At 35.8% G+C, this 18,957-nt stretch overlaps 1 protein-coding gene across 3 annotated transcripts in view; it reads left to right on the forward strand.

The window, feature by feature from the left end:
- The window catches only part of AKAP6 (A-kinase anchoring protein 6), a 529,429-nt gene that overhangs the window by 163,577 nt on the left and 346,895 nt on the right, over nt 1-18,957 (forward strand). Inside the window, exons 4-5 of one of the 3 annotated variants that reach the window (XM_054689765.1) lie at nt 6,273-6,404; nt 10,645-10,756. The exons of 1 other annotated variant lie outside the window; for it this stretch is intronic. The gene's annotated coding sequence lies outside the window, so the exon portion shown is untranslated. The remainder of the gene's footprint in view (nt 1-6,272; nt 6,405-10,644; nt 10,757-18,957) is intronic. One more of the 3 variants, XM_054689756.1, reaches the window with a different exon arrangement.

Genomic DNA, 18,957 nt, shown 5'->3' on the forward strand with positions numbered 1-18,957 from the left:
GAGAATAAGTTGCAATGTGAAGTATGTTCAAATCTAGTAAGGCATTTATGGTATTAAATGTGCATTTATCAAATAGGAATATTACATTAGTATTCTGTTTAACAGTAAACATGAACTGACAATTCCAGGTGGTCCTTTTGAGTACTTACCTGAAGAATTTGAAAACACTAATTTGAAATGATACATGCACCTTTGAAAAGACATATGCATCATTACAGCACTATTCATGATAGCAAAGATGTTGAAAAACCCAAGTGCCCAAGTGATGGATGAGTGGATAAAAATGTGAGATATATATGTATATGCACACACACACACATACACACAATGGAATACTACTTAGCAATAAAAAAGATGAAATCTTGCCATTTGCCACAACTTGGATGACCCTTGAAGTGATTATGCTAAGTGAAATAAATCAGAAGGAGAAAGATAGATAGATGATAGATGATACAAAGATAGATTTCACTTATTTGTAGACTACAAAGAAAACTAAAACAAAGCAAATGCTTAGTCTCACAACAGAATGGTGGTTACCAGAGGGAAGGGGGAGAGGAAGAATAGGTAGAAGGGGCCAATTGGTTGTTAGCAGACCATGACTAGACATTTGGTGGTGGGGTATGGTGAGAAAATATAGTATTGGAACCTATACAGTGTTATAAACTAATGCTATCTCAAATGATTTCAAGTGGTCACACAGAATTGTGGTCACACATCAATTGATGGAATTGATATAACTCAAATTTTGGTTTCTCCTCTTGACAATCACTATGTCTAAACTACTGTTTAAACAAGAGATACATAGTACTGTGGGGGCTGGAGACAAGAACTTGTCCTCAAGTAAGCCTCAATGAACTTAGCTAGAGAGGAATGCCTGTTACTGGTCTTTGTGTGTCAGGACTGACTATATAGCTGGAAAATCTCTGAAGTAACTTCATGTAGAATACAATACAGTGTTTACTTAGAGGAGCGGGGAGGGAGGAGTTGTGATCTACATATATATCATTAAAATAGCAATTCTTAATTTTAGAATTTTAGTCATGGTGTTAATAAAAAGCAAAATGACCTTTGGTTAGTATATTATTAATGTTTTCCAATTATCCACAAATAGTTCACTCCTTTATTGTCTGTACCAGGAGCACAGAGCAGGGGAGGCAGTGGATCTAGGGAGGCAATAAGGCATCTTACCCAAGATATTATGAAGAAGGAGCTTTCCAAAATAGTGCCAGTCACACCTAGGTCCTTGCTGACTGCCACCCAGTGTTTTTCTGCTTCTTGTCTGTGTGCATGAGATTGTCAGGCCCTTTAGCCTCCCATACAGACTTTGTGACAGTTGTGTTCTTGAGATGAGTGGCTGAGTGGAGAGATTATAACAAAAGAGAGGAAGGACTCAAAATTCTATATAACAAAACCTTGAAAGTGCTTCTCTTTTTTGCTACCAAGACTGCTTCCTAGAACTTTTGGGAAATGGCATTCTGGAATAATTTTGTTCTATTCTATATGCAGATTCTCTTTTCCTGGGTGTCTCCATCTTTCCTGTTTCTATTAATATTTATCTGCTTTTCTCTTCTTCCTGCTTCCACAAGCCATGAGGACATGCTGGTTCCCTTTGTCCTCTTGGCTTTCTTCTCTCCATCTCCTTCTTGGCTACTTTTGATTTTTTTTTTTCTTTACTGGACCAGACATGGATTTTCCCTGGGAACTTTTAGTAATCTATGGAAAAGATTGTTAAAAGCATCATGTCAGATGTTCAGTTGCTTGGTAACTCAAGGAACCTTTGCCAAATTTATGTTGGAGAATTAAACAAAATGTCCATTCTCCACTGTTTTTAGTGCTGGGCAGCATCATCTTGCCAGCTCAACTATGTCTGAGGAGATCCCCATGTAGGCACAGACAGGAGCCTTGACCTTTACAGAATGATGGGGCCAAGGGCAGAGGCTGAGCCCTCCTCCCTAGCCTGAAGAGACCCTTGGGCAGGGCCTCTGCAGCGGTGTAGGCGCCTTTGCAGAGCAAAGAAAACTGAAGAATCACTGCTTCTTGGTGAGGTGACTTGGAATTCTGAGTTTCTCTATTTCTTCCTCTGTTCTGCTTTATGATCTCTGTCATTATCTAATTTCTTAGTGGTTTTCAGAAAACCCAGTTTTAGAATGCTAGGCTTTTTAACAAATAGTATGAGGTAACCCCTGAGCAATGGCATAGAACTCACTCTTGTTGCCAATCTCCACAAGCACACAAGAAACAAAATCCCCTAAGGTTTTGGGTTGGGAGATACCGATCTGAGCAAAATAAGGCTTCTATAGTGGTAGGTAGGATGAATCTGGGCAAAATTAAAATTCTGATTTTAATGCCTGTTAAGAACCAAAGCACCAGAAATACCCTAAGCTCCCACAAAGAGTTCCTTGCTGGGCTGCAGATGATATTTATTGCCTGACAATGTGCAGAAAAGTGCCAGCAGAGTAGGCTCCTTCAGCACAGTATCAGGATCCTCTATTATGTGCACAAGTCAAAGACTGTGTAAATCTCTGAAACTAAGCACAAGGGAGATGGAGAAGTTTCTAAGAGGAGCTGCCACAGTGTGAATAAAATGAGTATTTGGCACACTATGGCTGGGTGGGGAGTGGGTGGAGAGTAGGATCTTATCTAAGACTCAGGCTGACTGGGAGCCAGGATTATTCAAGTTGAAATGAACAGGGATAGAGGGAAAAGAACAAAAGTCTATTGAAGGTTATAATAAAAATTTAATGAGTCTTCAAATGTTGCATTATGTTATAAAAGTAGTCTTTGTATCATTTGCAAATTAAACTTTGAAATGATTGATTTGAGTTGGGCTAGACATTTAAAAATGACTACAAGAAAGAAAAATGTTTCAGATTAGCAACAATATTTGTATTAAAAACTTTTTAGTTTTTTTTGAGTAACAGACAGGATGGTTTTAACTGTTGAGAAATCATTTGATTTCAACTGGATGAATGAGGAGTCTCTCGAAAGATAGTGAGAAATAGGGCATCGATAGCAGTTTATCCTAAGGATGAAAATAAATTGAGTGTGACTTGATTTTGGCTCCTTATCAATGTCAGAGCTGCTTTACCCTGCTGTATTTTAAAAGTTATCTCCAAATTGGTATATGTAGGGGAGGAAGATGATGTTTGTGCTTTTACTCTAGTGGTCTTGGAGTGCTAATGAGGGTCTTGGTGAATAGGGAGGCTCATGTCCTTGGAGAGCTTGATGTTGGTGAAAGGCTCATGTGCAGATGATAAATTGATGTAAGTAAGCAAGATTAGTTCATATACGCAATCAAGATTTCCTTCCCCTTTGAAAATGCTAACTACCCAGATTACTTGGGGTGTCTTTGAAAAGGGTTAGGTACAGAGGGGAAAACTTTTGGGTAAATGGATGCTCTGTCAGATATCTCAGGAAGCTTGTTCTTCCTATTTTCCTGGCATTGCTGAGGCTTAGGACTGTTTTGGGATCTGCAAAACTATGTGGATAAGGGGGGAACCCAGAACTCCTGAATGGAAACTGACTGATTAAAGGGAAAATATCTTTTTTTTCTTTAAAGCTAGACCAAATGGGATAAAGCTATAAAAGCAGATTTGGGTAACATTCTATGTGATCCTAGAAAATCCTTTTCAAAATGTTGTAACCCTTTACTACAGTTTCCTGCAGTACTGTAGTAACCCTTTACTACTTTACATGTTCAATGGAACAGGTCTCAGGAAACTTGGAGTATCAATTCCTTTCTGGGATGGAAAGTTGACAGATGTCCCCTCAGGTTTCTTTCTACTCTGAAGTTGTGTGGCTCTCATGAAAGGCTTTTTTCTTACCTGTGAGATGTACTTCACATGTTAACATGGCATAATCACAAAGATTTTCTTCCTTTTCTAATTTCAAACAAACATTAAAATTAGTAAACAGTCTAAAAAATAATAAAATTCTGCTTGTTCAAACTTATGTCAGATGCTCATCTTTTAAAGACTAGAGCCTTAGCTGTATCTTCAGAAGGGCCCTCCTGGTTACTCACTGACCTCTTTTGAGCATGTATGAATTTTATAAGATTATTATTTCTATTAATAAGATAATAAATATTCCTTGAGTGAGAAGAGCAAACTACATAGAACTTATAAAATAACTCTCAATTAATTTTTCATAGACAATGTTAATGATAGATTTTTAAAAATTCTTTTGGTATACTTTTAACATTAAATGTTGTATTTTAGAATTTTTTTTTAAGTTTAGATCTTTTAAAAAGTAAAATAATCTTAGTTGAGAAAAGTGAAATTGCATTATGCTTCCTAAATAGCTAATTAATTCAAATATAAATTACAAGTATATCTATACTCATTTATTCATAACTTCAATTAATATTAATGTCTAAGAAACTGATTTGAAGTGCTGAGTATGTGGGAGGGACCTGTCAACTGTGAGCCTCACAGTATTCTCATCTAGGAGTGATTTTTGCATCTCTGGGACATTTGGGAATAACTGAAAACATTTCTGATTATCATGAATGGAGAGGTGGGAGGGAGTATTACTGGTATCTTGAGGCTACAGATGGTGCTAGACATTCTATAATGCACAGAGTTCCTCACAACCAAGAGTTATCTGCTTCCAAAATCCAAAGGTTGAGAAATCTTCTCACAGGGTAGTATAGGCTGTTTACTGATGAAATTATTGCCCCAACAATATATTTAGGTCTTTGTTTCAGATGTGGTCATATTTCCAACCTCTTAGCGCCATGTTGATAGTATCCCAGGAATTGAGAGGAAGGTGAGATTCAAGCATTCAGTAGTTATATGTTGACCTAATTTCCCAGTTTACAGTCAGGTGCCCTTGCCTCCAATTGTGTTTGGTATCTCTAGTCCAGAGACTTTCTATTTTCCTCTCACAGAAAGAGGCAGATTCCCAATGTTGTGAACATGGACATCTAGATGACTTTCTAAATAGGCTTTCAGGCAGTTATCCTATCTGTAGATTCACCTCACGCCACTTCCAAGAGGTCAAGATATCATTATTTCTGGTTTCCATCTGTGGATTGGATTGACTCAGTTTCCCCATTGCCAATTTAGAATTTAGTGTTCTCATACTTCTAAATTGGTTGTATCTTGCCCATTTGCTTTCTGGTCTCCAACATTCTCATAGCATTATTACCTTTTATTCTCTTCATTTTTTAAAAAATTCCTTTAGTGATTTTTTGGTGGAATTTTGAGAGGGAACAAAGGCTAATGAGAGGAGACACAAATAAATAGAAAGAATTGTGTGTTTGTGAATTAGAAGAATTGATATTGTTAAAATGGCCACATAGTCAAGGCCATTTAAAGATTTAATGTGCTATATCTAAATTCCATTGTATTTTTTGCAAAAATAGAAAACAATATCTTAAAGTTTTGGTGGAAGCACAGTAGACCTCAAGTAGTCAAAATAATCTCAAGGAAGAAGAACAGATCTGGGGCATAACACTTCCTAATATTTACCCATAATACAAAGCCATAGTAATCAAAATACTGTAGTACTGGCATTAAAAAACACAGACCAGTAAAATTGAATGGAGAGCTCAGCAATAAAACTATGCATAGGCAGTCAATTAATATTTGACAAGGAAACCAGGAAAAAGATAGTCTAAGAAAAAGATAGTCTGCAATATATGGAATGGGAGAAAATATTTACAAACAATGTATCTGATAAAGAGTTAATATTTATACTACATAAGGAACTTAAACAATTCAATAGCAACCCCCCCCCAAATAATCCCATTAAAAATGGGCAGAAGATCTGAATAGACATTTTTTTCTGAAGGACAAATTCAAATGGCCAACTGACACATGAAAAGGTGCTTACCATTACTAGGCAAATACAAATCAAAACCACAATGAGGTATTATCTTACAACTGTTCAGATGGTTATTATCAAAAAGTTAAGAGATAACAAATGTAGATGAGGATATGAAGAAAAACCCTAGGGCCCTGAAGGTGGGAATATAAATTAGTGCAGCCCCTGTGGAAAACAGTAGGCAAGTTCTCCAAAAACTTAAAAATAGAGCTACCTGCTCCCACCTCTGGGTATGCTGTCCAAAAGGAATGAAATCACTATCTTGAGATATCTGTATACCAATGTTTTCTTTGCCATTAGTCACAATAACTAAGACATGGTAGTAACTTAAGTGTTCATCATCAGATGATCTCATATGTACCAAGTACTAAATATTTCAGTTAAAAAAAAAACAACTGTTAGAACCTAATAGGTTAAAAAAATGTGATTCTATTTGTATATTTCAGCCATAAAAATGAAGGAAATCCTGCCATTTGTTACATCGAGGATGAATCTTGAGGGTTAAGTGAAATAAGTCACACAGAGAAAGACAGTATGATCTTAGATCTGGAATCTAACAACAACCAAACTCATAGAAGGTAGGGGCTTTCTGGGTAGGGAAAATGGGGAATGTTGTTCAAAGGGTACAGACTTAACAGTTTTAGGATGATTAAGTTTTTGAAATTTAATGTACTGCATAGTGACTGTAGTTAACAATGCTGTGTTATATGCTGAAAATAAAGGCAGTAAATCTTAAGCATTTTCACACACAAAAATGTAACTGTGAGCTACTGTGTTAACTAACCACATTGTGGTTAGTGTATCACTTCACAATAGATGGCATGTATCAAATCATTAAGTTCTTTTAAGTATACACAATATTACATGTCTCAATAAAACTGGGAAAGAATGGAAAAAAGTACAAAGTCTTGCTCTTTATGTTGACGATTAATTTTTCTCCAACTTATTTCTCTTTGTAGTTCAGTTGAGAAGTTAGTGAACAGAGAAACTGCTAGTTCTTCCTGTCCTGGACTGAAGTTTCTGAAGGGTGGTGAATCAATGGGTGTTTACTGACTAGTTTTTCAGAGTACACAGGAGAGTGTTAAACAAAGTGAGATGTCATTAAATAAATTTCCCCCCTAAACTATTGTGAATATAAAACTACCAGCGCAATATATTTCCCTTCCTTCTTATAAACACATATTCTATTTTCTTTAAAATTTTCAAGTTATTTTGTACATTATGGTAGGTGCAGAGAAAAGCTATATATTTCTCAGCTGTTTGTTTTTCACATGTTAAAAAAATGAAAAAAGTCTAAACTCTTCCCTTATATTCATTAGCTTAAAAAGTTGTTCCAAATGCTCTTATTTAAAAAATTGAGTCAGCTGCATATTAATGAACTACTTTAGATTGTTTGTGGTTTTCAAGCATATGAAGTGAACATTTCTTATTAAGGAAACTCTCTGAAAGGACCTTGAGTATGCAAGTCAATGTCTGAATCATACAGAACTGTTAAGAATGATAGAATCAGAGCAAGGGCACATTGAGTAGAAGCTAAGACAAACAAACTTTGTAAGTGACTACAAATGACTAAGTAAGACCAAACATAGCTATGTCGTGTGATGTGTGACTGGATTGTGAAGCATTGATTGAAAAATTATAAATGGATGATTTCTAATGCCTCTTGGAAAAGGACCAGTGTTTCTGAGTGTCACATCAATTGTAACTTGCTAACAAAAAAAGACATGAAGAATTAAAATAATAAGCTTATAGGGCAGCTTTCAAGCATCCGAATTACACTTGGATAACAGCTCACATGCTTAGACAATAAAGTCCTGCCTTAGACTTAACCTAAGAAGGGTAAGAAGTGATAGAATTGGAAATGATGATTTTTCTGTGAAAATGCTGCTCCCTTCCTTCTATACCATGGCTACACTTGTTTAGTGGTAAGTGATAAAAACAAATGACTGGAGGATTTTTGCTTTCAACATAGGCTTTCTGCAGAGGAGAGAAAATATGGATTGTCCTGTTAAACTGTTCAGCATTTTGCCTTTTATGCTTCTGATATAGAGGGGACTTAACATTAGAAAAAATTTTTTTTTCTCTCTTTGCTAAAAGGAAGATCTGGCAAAGCATCTGGTAATATTCAATCTGTGATTTTCTATGGTTGATGAAAGATCTGCTAGGTTCTTTTTAGAGGCTTTTAGATATCCTCTTATACTCAGCAGTTTTTATCACTGCTATTTATTTCACTAAGCAAGAGAGTAAATAATTTATTAAGAAAAAGACAAAAAATCAAGGTAAATTTATGCTAAGCTAGTCCTCGAGCCATGTTTTCATTATCTTCTAGCAGCATGAGAACAAAAGTGTTGATGGGCTTTACTATCTGTCAACTTTTCACTAGAAAATATCTATTTTATTTTTCTTTGAAATTACATGCTATATATCTTTTATTTGTTCTAGGAATTGTTTTTCAAAACACCAATTCATGTTGGAAGAAGTGTTACTTTATTAGATACCCACCTACAATTTAGATGGCTGGATAGGCAGAATTGCTTGACACTATTTAATGAATTTATGCATTTTAAGCAAAAACATTGAGAATATTTGAAAGAGAGTCTACCTTGCTGAAATTGTCTCTTTGAAAAGCAGACATAGAGTAAATGTTTAATTATTTTTTCTGTAATAAAGGACATTCAGAGGAAGGATCTCTGGCCTTTTGGATGTTAAAAGACTTTGTTGTCTACTGTTAGTATTTTTTAATTTGAATCTTCTAAAGAAAAACCTTTTAGTCTGTCTGGAAGGCTAGGGTGAGTAGGAAATAATAGTGAATAGGAAATAATGCTTTTGAAAATTAAGGTCTATGAGAATTCATCACCCATAAAATGCCTTCTGTTTATGAAAGAACAGTAGTATGGGTAGTTATTTGATCTTTTCTCATGTTGCAGCATGAACAATAAAAACAAATGTAATGTAAGTTGAAAGATTTGGCTTACATTCATCATTTGGTATTTTAGCCTGATTCAGTTTCCTTCAAAAACAAAATTTATTCACTCTAGAATATAACTACCTGTGGGACAAATAATGAAATAACCTTACCTTCAACTTGATCACTTAATCACTGTGGCTTTCATCATGAGATCAGATTTAGTTTTTAGGAATTAGATCTTTCTTAAAGGGACTGTTTAAGTGAAACAATACAACATCATTATTGAACTGAGTCATAGTGAGCATTTTATATTAACAGTATTTTAGCATGTGGGTAGGCACAATTTTAAACTTAACATTTTAATTGAGTGCCCTATCCAGTCTTGTGACATTCTCTACCAAAAACCAAAAAATCATTTTTATAGTCAAATAAATTTGGTAATGAGTGCACCTGATATTCCTATCTTCTATTTGAAGATGCTCCATGTACTTAGAAGTAAAACTAATTTTTTAAAATCTATATGTTTTTAAGTTTTATGTTCGTACACAAGAATCAAGTAGTTCTTAGGATTGTTAAGACAACAGTCCACAGACCCTCTTCCATTTCTTATTCTCCAGAAGTAAACACCATATTTTAACTGATTCATTTGTTAACCACTCCATCTTGAAACAGTATAATGATATGACTACTTACTGAGTATATTTTCTTTATTTACTCCATTGCTCTCTCATTCTTTCTCACAGGGGTGTACACACACACACACACACACACACACACACACACACACACACCCATTCTTCCTGTAAAATGGTGTTGTGATTTGGATTATATCAAACTTCAGTGTTTCTATTATTAAGAATATGTAAATGCAAGTTCTATCTTAGGGACTTTCCAAAAGTCAGCTCATTAACATAAACCAAGGTATGGTGAAAGTGGCTTGTTAGGAATAGTTAGAAACTTTTTTCTTTTATGACTATGGTGCTTAGGAAATTCAAGGTCTTAAGAACCTTGTGCCAGAAAATGAAATATATATATTTCTTATTATAAATCTCATTATCATAGTTGCTGTTGAGAAATCTGAAGCAACTTAATTTATGATTCTTTGTTTTAATTTAAACCTCATTTTCCTAATATTGTGAGATTTTAAATAAAGTGCCTGATGAGTATCTATTTTCATATACTAAGGGGGTCTTTTTGTTCTAGAAACCCCAGTCTTTCCTTTTCTGAAAAGATTTAATTTGTGTTTTTCCCCTTTCTCTTTACTTTTGTTTCATAAAATCCCATTTTTCAGATGCTGGACCTCCTGGATTGGTTACCAAAGATTTTATCTCACCTCTCTTACTTTCTGTCAATTTATCATTTTTTATTTTCTGTGAGGTTTCCTCATTATTTCAGTCATTCTATTGAGAAAATGTTTTCATTTTCCCAAAGTTCATTTTTGTTCGACTAATATTTCTTTTTTAAAAATAACATTCCTTTCTTATTTCATGAATACAAATATATTATTTCTTATAGTTTTTCTTTTTTCACCAAAATCATCTTCTCCCTGCATAATCTGTTTCCTCTACGTTGAGGTTTTGTTTACTTGCATTGGCTCTGTTATCAATACCACTTCCAGAGGTACTAATTCTCAGCTAATCCTTGACAGCTATATCATATTTAGGAAGTAGAAGACCAGAAAGCTGACTGGATGTGTTGAATGTATGGGTGGGTCTGTTGACTGTGAATGTCACTGTAGGGTTCTGGATGTGAAAATTTCAGTATGTTGTCTTTCTGGACTAATCAGGTCTCTTAGATCTTTAGTCTCTTGATTAGAAGATAAAATCTTTGGGGAGTCAAGCTGGGGAAGAATACTGGGGCATCTCAGCTGTCAGAAATGCCTATGTTAACTTAATCCTCCTGTTTTTTAGGTATTTCTCTTATCATCTGTGGCCAGTGTCCTTAAGTCTAGAGACCTGTTCATTGATTCTTCCTGGAGTCTTCTGCCAGAATTGGGAGTCAGAGAAACCACCCAGCAACAGAGTAAGGAGATAGCTAGAGTTCTAATGGAAGCATTTTCAGTCTTCTTGATAGAGCATTGCCCCTTTACCCAGAGTTAGGCCAAACTCATGGTTAAGGTTAGCATCCTCTAAGACTATCACACCTCCCAAGCCTTCTGACACTAGTTAAAATTTCAGGGGCCCTCAGGACATCCATCACAGACTGCTTCAGATTTGATAATTCAATAGAACAACTCACAGAACTCAGGAAAATACTTACGATCATAGCTTTATTATAACATAGGGATGGAAATCACAGCCAAAGGAAGAAACAAATAGGGTGGAATATGGTACTGAGAGGCTCCAAACGCAATGCTTCCATATCCCCAGAGATGCATTACCCTCAGGTCCTTGATATATGACAATGCTCATGGAGTATTGCCAACTTGGTAAGCTCATGTGAGCTTCAATATCCGTAGTTTTTATTCGGACTTCATTACCTGGGCATGATTGATTGAATCATTGCTCACAGCCTCAACCCTCTAATTACAGGGTTGGTCTTCCTGTTTAGCAAGGTGAATCATCTTGTTAGCATAACTGGCAAGTGTGGTCTGAGAGGTGCCCCCCCAATGAATAACAAAAATACTTCTATCATTTGGGTAACTTTAAAGGTTTAGAGGTTATCTTCCAGGAGTTGGGACAAAGGGAAGAGCTTTTTTGGGGGCGGGGGGTTAAAGTGAATTCTTCTCTATACACTCCTCTACCTTCACTTCCAGAGGAACTTTGTTCCACCAATTTCAAATTAAAGGATTCGGAAGTAAAAGCAGGTTGGTTTTCTGAACTGCTGGCTTAGGATTTAACTTTCTTATGTTTAACTTTCAAAAAACTTGCTTCCCTTTCCAATCTTTAGGGTATACTTTAGAAAAAAATCCAACCCAAAAAGTCCTTTGAAGTAGTGTTAGTAGGGTTTCTGGTGGGAGCAAAATTAGATAAATGTGTCTAGTTGGCTATCTCTACCTATGAATTTCCTAGTACTGACAATTTATTTATGCATGACAGCTTTTTGTAGAAAACCTATTAACATCTGGTAGACAAAGCACTGAATTAGCAGACATTTTAATTTTGCTGCATTGATACAGGTGACTAATTTAGGCTTTAGAATCTTTAAAGATGACTCTTTAGAATTCATTTCCATTCTACTTTATACATTGAGGTCACAAAAGATGAATAGTGTTTTATCACTTATTGACTGGGGGTGAGAATATAGGGATAGAAGAGGATCTTTTAACCTCACTGTTATCTATTTTTACAATGTTTGAAGTAATATATATTACTTATAAATTATTTAAAACATAATTTTAGAACAAGGAAAAAATACCGCCTAAGATGAACCTTAAAACTTTTCCACTTCAAATCAATGATGCTAATATTGTGAGTGGAATTAATGGAGAACTAAAAATGGAGAATTCTTTTTATATTTAATGGTCTGGAGAGGACAGGGCACAGAACTCTTTCAACCACTGATCTAAAACTGTAGTCTCCCTTTCTCTCCCTCTTTTTCTTTTTTTCTGGGCTAGAAAGAGGTTCTTAAGGTTATTTTCTATTTTAATAAAGTCTGTCTTTACTATGAAAGGATATTGATCCTCATTTCTCATTTCATTTTCTTGGTAAGTAACAGTGCCATTGATTTTTCTGTCCCTTTCTAACACATGATTGTAATCCTATTTCTTTTCTTTTAGCATCTTTTTAGAGTTCCTGCTCCCTACTCCCTATAATATTGATTCTAAACTCCATAGTGTTACATTCAAAGACTTCTTATAGTATGGTGACAGCTTAACTTGTGGCCTGATTTTTTTTTTTTTATCCTAGTTCCCATCATGCTCCCATTTCCTCTCAACACTGAATTATTTGCTAATATTTCCAACTTCTTGGTGCTGAGAATTCTTTGTTCATGTAGTCCCCCTAGCCTGGAATTCTTTTCCTACCTCTCTTCTCTCTGCCCATTTAAATTCAACCTTTTTTTTCCTGAGCCCATCTCAAATGTTACCTTCTTCAGTAAGGGTTCCCCCAAACTTGCCTCCATCCAGAATTAATGCCACTCCATTAGGGCCTCAAAGGGCTTTGTCCACATCCTGCCTGTGCTGTAATTATTAGAATGTGGGAAACAGAGGATGGAGGGAGAGAAACTGTTCCTATTAAGTTATAATTTCCTTGTGTGTAAATACGATGAGTCTCATATATACATAATTAGTTATATATGGTTGATTCTCAGTAATTTCAGCTGATTCAAAAGGGATCATGTTTCATTTTCTTTGTGTTAATGGCACTGGCAAAATCAGCAACTGTACTTCTGATATATTAGGGTTTTGCAAATCCATTTTATTTCAGGACATTTTCTTGAGCAGCAGAAAGGTGGCTGCCTAATGCTTAAAGGTGATTGCTGGCAAGTTGGGGTGGGGTTAAAAAACAGCAATACTCATTAGCACGTGATGGTCCACAATCATGACCATGGGCACCATTCTCAGCTAACTGACTGATGTTGCCAAATGAATCTCCGAGTGATAGGAACTGACTGCTGTAGTGGGGGAAAGAAAACAAGGAAGGCATGATGTCTCACTGACTCAATCTCAATGTCCCTGCCACAGGAGAAGGATCTGAATAAGCAAGGGGGGGTGATAGGAAGAGGACTTGAGGGAGGAAGATGATTGATGAAGTGTATTATGGCTGACAGAGGGCTTTATGTGCTTCGGGGAGGAGTTAGCAGGTGATTGAGGGGAGTCCTTGGAGAGGATACAGAGTCTCTATGATTAGCAGTATGTAATCAGCCATCTGCCTAGGGGCACAGCCATACACAAAGGACATGTTAAGGGGAAAGAGAGAGAGAGAGGAAATACCACTGAGAACTACCAAGAAGATCTTTTAAATGGTAGCAATTTGTCCAGACCCCACTATTTACATTCTGTTTCTTCCTGGTACACTTGAAGTTCTTCTCACTCACATCCCCTTTCAGGCTGCTTTGTTATGGTGAGAGGATTAGAAAATAAAACTAATCTGGGGTTACCATGGTTCTCTCACCCACCCACATTATTCTAGGTGAGTGCTGGAGAGTATGGGCCAGAGGGGAAGAAGTACAATGAGAAGGAGTCAGATTATGAAAACCTCCTTAAGAGCATCTTACAAAAGCCACTCTTTCTCCCTCCAGCCCTAACTCAAGTACAAATTTAACTTAATACCTAGTAGAACTCTTTAGCTCCCCTCTTTAAGAGTTTAAAGTCATTTAAAATTTCCCAATTCTTGACCTCACAAGAGGCCAGGGAGGTAGACAGGCAGTTAGATTTAAAAGTAGGTGATAAATTAGAGCCTTATTCATCTAGGTAGGTTGTGACATTTATTAATTAAGTGATTTATTATTGTTTTTGTGTTTTCTTCATGAAACTCAATTCTAGAATCCTGCAATTGAATATAATGTGCTCTTCTTGAGTTCATTTGTTTTTTCCTTAATGCAATCAAAGCATGAGAGCTAACTTTAGACAAAAATCAAAACATTCATGTGGAAGTTTTTTCCCTCCTTTCAAAATTTAGGGTCTCTGAATAGGCTCTGTGCAGAGTGTTTATAAGAATGTAAAAGAAAGAGCCCTCCCTGGTGGCGCAAGGGGTTAAGCACTGCACTATGAAGCAATCCGCAGCCTCTGCAGCACAGAGATTGATCACTGGCCGGCTAGGGAGAAACCACATGGTGAAGCAGACCTCTCCTGTCTCACCCCCTGCTCCCCTCAGCAGTGTAGTTCAGTCAGTCTACCTGTTCTGTTCCCCACTCTGTCTCTGGTGAATCCTCTCACCCTCCACATCTCTGACCTGTACCCCAGCTCTTGTATGAATAAATAAATAAATCTTTAAAAAAAAGAATATAAAAGAAGGAAATGAAGAGGTGAGACGGACACTTAGTGATGCATAAAGCAGTTTTCTCTATCTCAGTTTTGCAACATATGCTTTATAACAAATAGATCTGTTAATTTGACTAGAATTACGATTTAGATTCTCATTAGTCTTTTGTGGAGTAAGCAGGGCACCGAGAGAGATTGAGAGACTTGGGGTTGGTTTACCTGATTATTAAACTACCTTTCAAACTGCACACATGGTGATACTCTTGTTGGAATAGTTTCTAAGAAAAGTGAGAGGGCTGAATCTATTCAGCTCTGATAGGCTTTGTTGGCCAATTATGTTAACAAATTGCTATTAATTTACTTATAAATGTATCAATTTATCTTGCTTTAGGGTTGCTCAATGTTCAGGGTATACAATTTTGGTTCTTCTGAGCTGTGACTAGATGGGTGCACTCAGTCCACTCAAACACTCCTTTCCATAGTGATTCTTGTTTTGGCAACTGTTCCCTTTTCTCAGCTTACTTATTACTGCTTGTTTACAAAAGGGCTGTCTATAACTGCACAGGCCTGGAACTTGTACATTAGCTTCCAAATAGGGACAGCATAGCAGCCCTCTCTTATAAGAGATTTAGGCCACTAAGGGTGTTTGAAGCTGGTGCCCTACAGATTTGTAAGGGTCTTGCTGGCATGGAGCAGCTCTGAGACTGGTTGTTATCTCATTTGGACCCCAGAAGAAAACTCTAGTGGGGAGAGGAGGAGCCAGACACTTAATCCTGAAGGACCTGTAGGGACAAAAATGTTTACAGTGAGTACAGAGAACACATTCCTGACTTTTTTATTTTATTTGAGAAAGAAATTACAAGAGATGGGAGAGAGAGTTGGACAACGTTGATGATGATGTAGCTGCATTTCTTGTCTCCTAGTTTGGTCAAAGAACATACTCCTGATTTAGATGTGTCTGTTTATTCAAGTGGAATGAATTTCTGCTAAGTCAGGTTTTGACTTTAGACTGCTGAATTGTCAGGAAAATGGCAGAATCTTTTCTTATTAGTAAGCAAACTATGGTGTGTTTCTTCTGTCTCTGTAGGATGATCAATAAAGCATGATGGGGAAAACCTTCCCACAAATTAAAATAAAGAGAAAAACCTTCAAAATCTTTATTGCTTTCAGCTTTTGCCCTTTAAATGTTGAATCTTCTTTGGATTTGTGGAAAGGAAAGGATTTGATGGATGTTACTTTTAACAGCAGCTGGCATGAAGATGGTATTATCTCTAATGCTGGAAAGGTAATCACAGATAAGCATTTGATGGCAGGGAAAGAGGGATGTCTGCAAGTTCTGAACCAGAGTTGTAACAGGGTGTTTACCTGTATGCATTCATTGCTTTCATTGGCATCATTGGAACTTGTTAGCTACTGGCTTATTTTTCCTCCTCTGAGACTAGGGAGAGTGTTGCAAGATGCCTTGTAAAGAAAAAATACCAAGCTTACAATATTTAGAAGAATGTACAGATTTGTATTGAATTTTCACTTGTTTGTATTTAAATGGAGTAATTAATCTGATTAGAATGCAAGGTTGATGGTGCACAGACCTCTCCTGCCGCCTGCTGCTCCCCTCAGCAGTGTACTTCGGTCCTTCTGCATGTTCTGCTCCCCGCTCTGGTGAATTCTCTCTCCCTCCGCTTCTGACTGTACCCGGTGCTTGTATAAATAAATAAATAAATCTTTAAAAAATAATATAAAATAAAAAAATAGAATGTAAGGTTGATAACTATGATAAAGACATGAAAAATATACACAAACATTGTTACTATAGATCTCTGCAATGTGAAGCACTTTTCCTTTAAATTATAGATTTAAGTTATCTTCAAAATCAGATGTGGTTTTGTGAAAATCAGAAATAGAATTTGGTTATCCATGAGAACTACTGAAACTGAAAATCAGTTGTTTGCAATAATTACGTTCCATGAAAATCAGTAACTAATCAATTTTATGCCATTTCTCAAGCTTGCTTATGTTATTATGACATGTATGGTATTTCTTTCCCACTGGCAAAGGTTAATGTCAAGGAAAGTAGACAGAAGTTGAAATAAAAACTGAGTCATGCACTGCTTTGCTTTACTCTTTGGGCTATGGAAGTTCTCATCTATGATTGTATCAGTTAAATATGGAAACATCGCATCCATGTTGAAATTTTATTTCATTTTTATAGAATCAGGGAAACTTTGTTTTAGCAGCTTGAATGTAAGGTTTCTTTGCCCATACTCTCATGTGTGATGTGCATCCTGTTCTCTCCAGCTACATTTTTGTTTAATGTTTTTTCTTTATTCTGTTTGTTCTCTATGCATGTGTTGTTAGTCTTAAATTGCAAACTCTAAGAGAGGAGAATTTCTTGCCATCCTTCCTCTAGGAAGAATTAACAACAAATAATGTGTAGATAATGATTTAAAATATGTGTTTGCATGGCAATAACTATTTATTTATTTCCATTAAGTAGGACAAATATATTGATGCCGTTCATGTGTTCTGGTAAAATGGAGCACCATCATTTAGCATCTACATATCTCTCAGTATAGCCAAAATGTTTCCTTCCGGTGGTTTTTACATCTCTGGATAAATGACCCTGGCTAATTTGAAATTCTTAGGGTAAGATGGAATTGACTGATCATCTAGTCCAATTTTGTCATTTTACAGATGAAGAAACAGACCCAAAGATGTAAAACATCTTGCCCCATATCACACAAAACTACACTATACCTACAGCCTGATGGTATATATAGAAATGTATGTTGGGTCGTAAGCTGTGCTGAGCCAATTCTTTGGCATGCTCTTTTGTTTACAGTAGGATGTGTATTCTAGAAAAGGCTCCTTCTTGACTTGGGAGTTAAAACAATGGCAAAACGTTGTTTTAAGTTGTGCAGGGTTACTGCGAAGGGGTCTGAGTAGGTGTGTGGGCATAGCTGAAACAGTTCGTTGTACACTGCTCTGGCATTTAGTTTTCTGGTTTAGATGAGGCTAGTTTCTTGGAAGAGGGAACCACTGTGATACCAATATTCTTCTTCATTTATTGCCACTTCTATGACCTTGAGCTAGAGACACTTATTAATCCTTTTGTCTCAGATTCCTTCCCTGTGATTGTGATTCTAAGTAGATCCCCCCACAGGGCAGTGAATTGATTAATAATTTAAAGGTGTTTTAGGAAATCAGAATCAGAGTCTGTCTGAGGCTGGGGTATGATTTATTAAGTAGTGTGGTAGTTCACTCTTCCTGGAGTTTTTTTCCCAGTGAAGTTTCCATATCTTCTAGTTGTTTTGTTTTCAAATACCAGGTCTAGTATTATTATTTTAAAAGCTGTGTGCAAGGGTGCTTAAAAATGTGGGGCAAGAATTTCTGCCTCTTGCAATCAGGGAGAGAAAGCTATCAAATTGAAGCCTGGTACCAAAGTGATAAGCCTACTTTATCACTATATTTTGCTTTTTTGTATATAACTTTACTTTATACATTTGTAAACTTCCTTATCATTTAATTTAAAAGTTAGGTGTTCAAGAAGTTGAGGAGGGGCAGTATGCTATAGTATTGGGAGACTTCTGAGATAAAATGTCACAAAAGTTACTTATTCTTAAGGCTTTTGTCAATTCAACATGTCTTGTTATTCCCTGTGTTCATTCCTGTATAGAAAGTTACATGTTCCAAGTCAAATTGGGAACTCTCTTGACTTTGATTTTTCCCCTTTATTTTTGTACGTAAAATAGTCTTGCTTTTGTTACTAAATGGATATTAAGAATCTGAAGAAATATAGATAATTTCATACCTTTTAGTTAGTCATCTTTCATCTTTGGGGAAAGAAAGCTGTAAACTACAATGTGTCAAAAAAAAAAAAAAAACCCACCAAAAACCAAAACATTGCTTTGAGTTAAAGAATCTGCTCTTGAAAATAAAAATAATATCTATTTAAAATGTTTAAAATACAAGATAGTAAAGGTTGTGATTTATTAAACTGGTTCCAGAAAAAGGATAGTTAGATTATTAGTAAATGATTCAATTTTTCTTAAAAACAACTTTGATTATAGCATTCACTTATTTTTAACTATTTAATTAACATTTTAATGTTATGTGCTTAAGATTAATTTATTACTTTTGAAATTCCAGAAGCCTCTAAAAATTTCAATATAACCAGATATTAATGTAATATTGCTTAGAGTTAATTAGACTTTATATACTCTATGAGTTATACTTTTTAGGTAAGTAAATGTTTGGAATTATCATGTGATCTCTATTTATCTAAAAACTCATAGAAATGAACAATATCTGAGTTCAAAACAATGTTTTTGTTGATTGGAACATCTTCCCTTTGTACTGGCAG

This window comes from Talpa occidentalis, unplaced genomic scaffold, assembly GCF_014898055.3.
Source record: "Talpa occidentalis isolate TD23 unplaced genomic scaffold, MPIMG_talOcc4v2.1 talOcc4.11, whole genome shotgun sequence".
Lineage (NCBI taxonomy): Eukaryota > Metazoa > Chordata > Mammalia > Eulipotyphla > Talpidae > Talpa > Talpa occidentalis.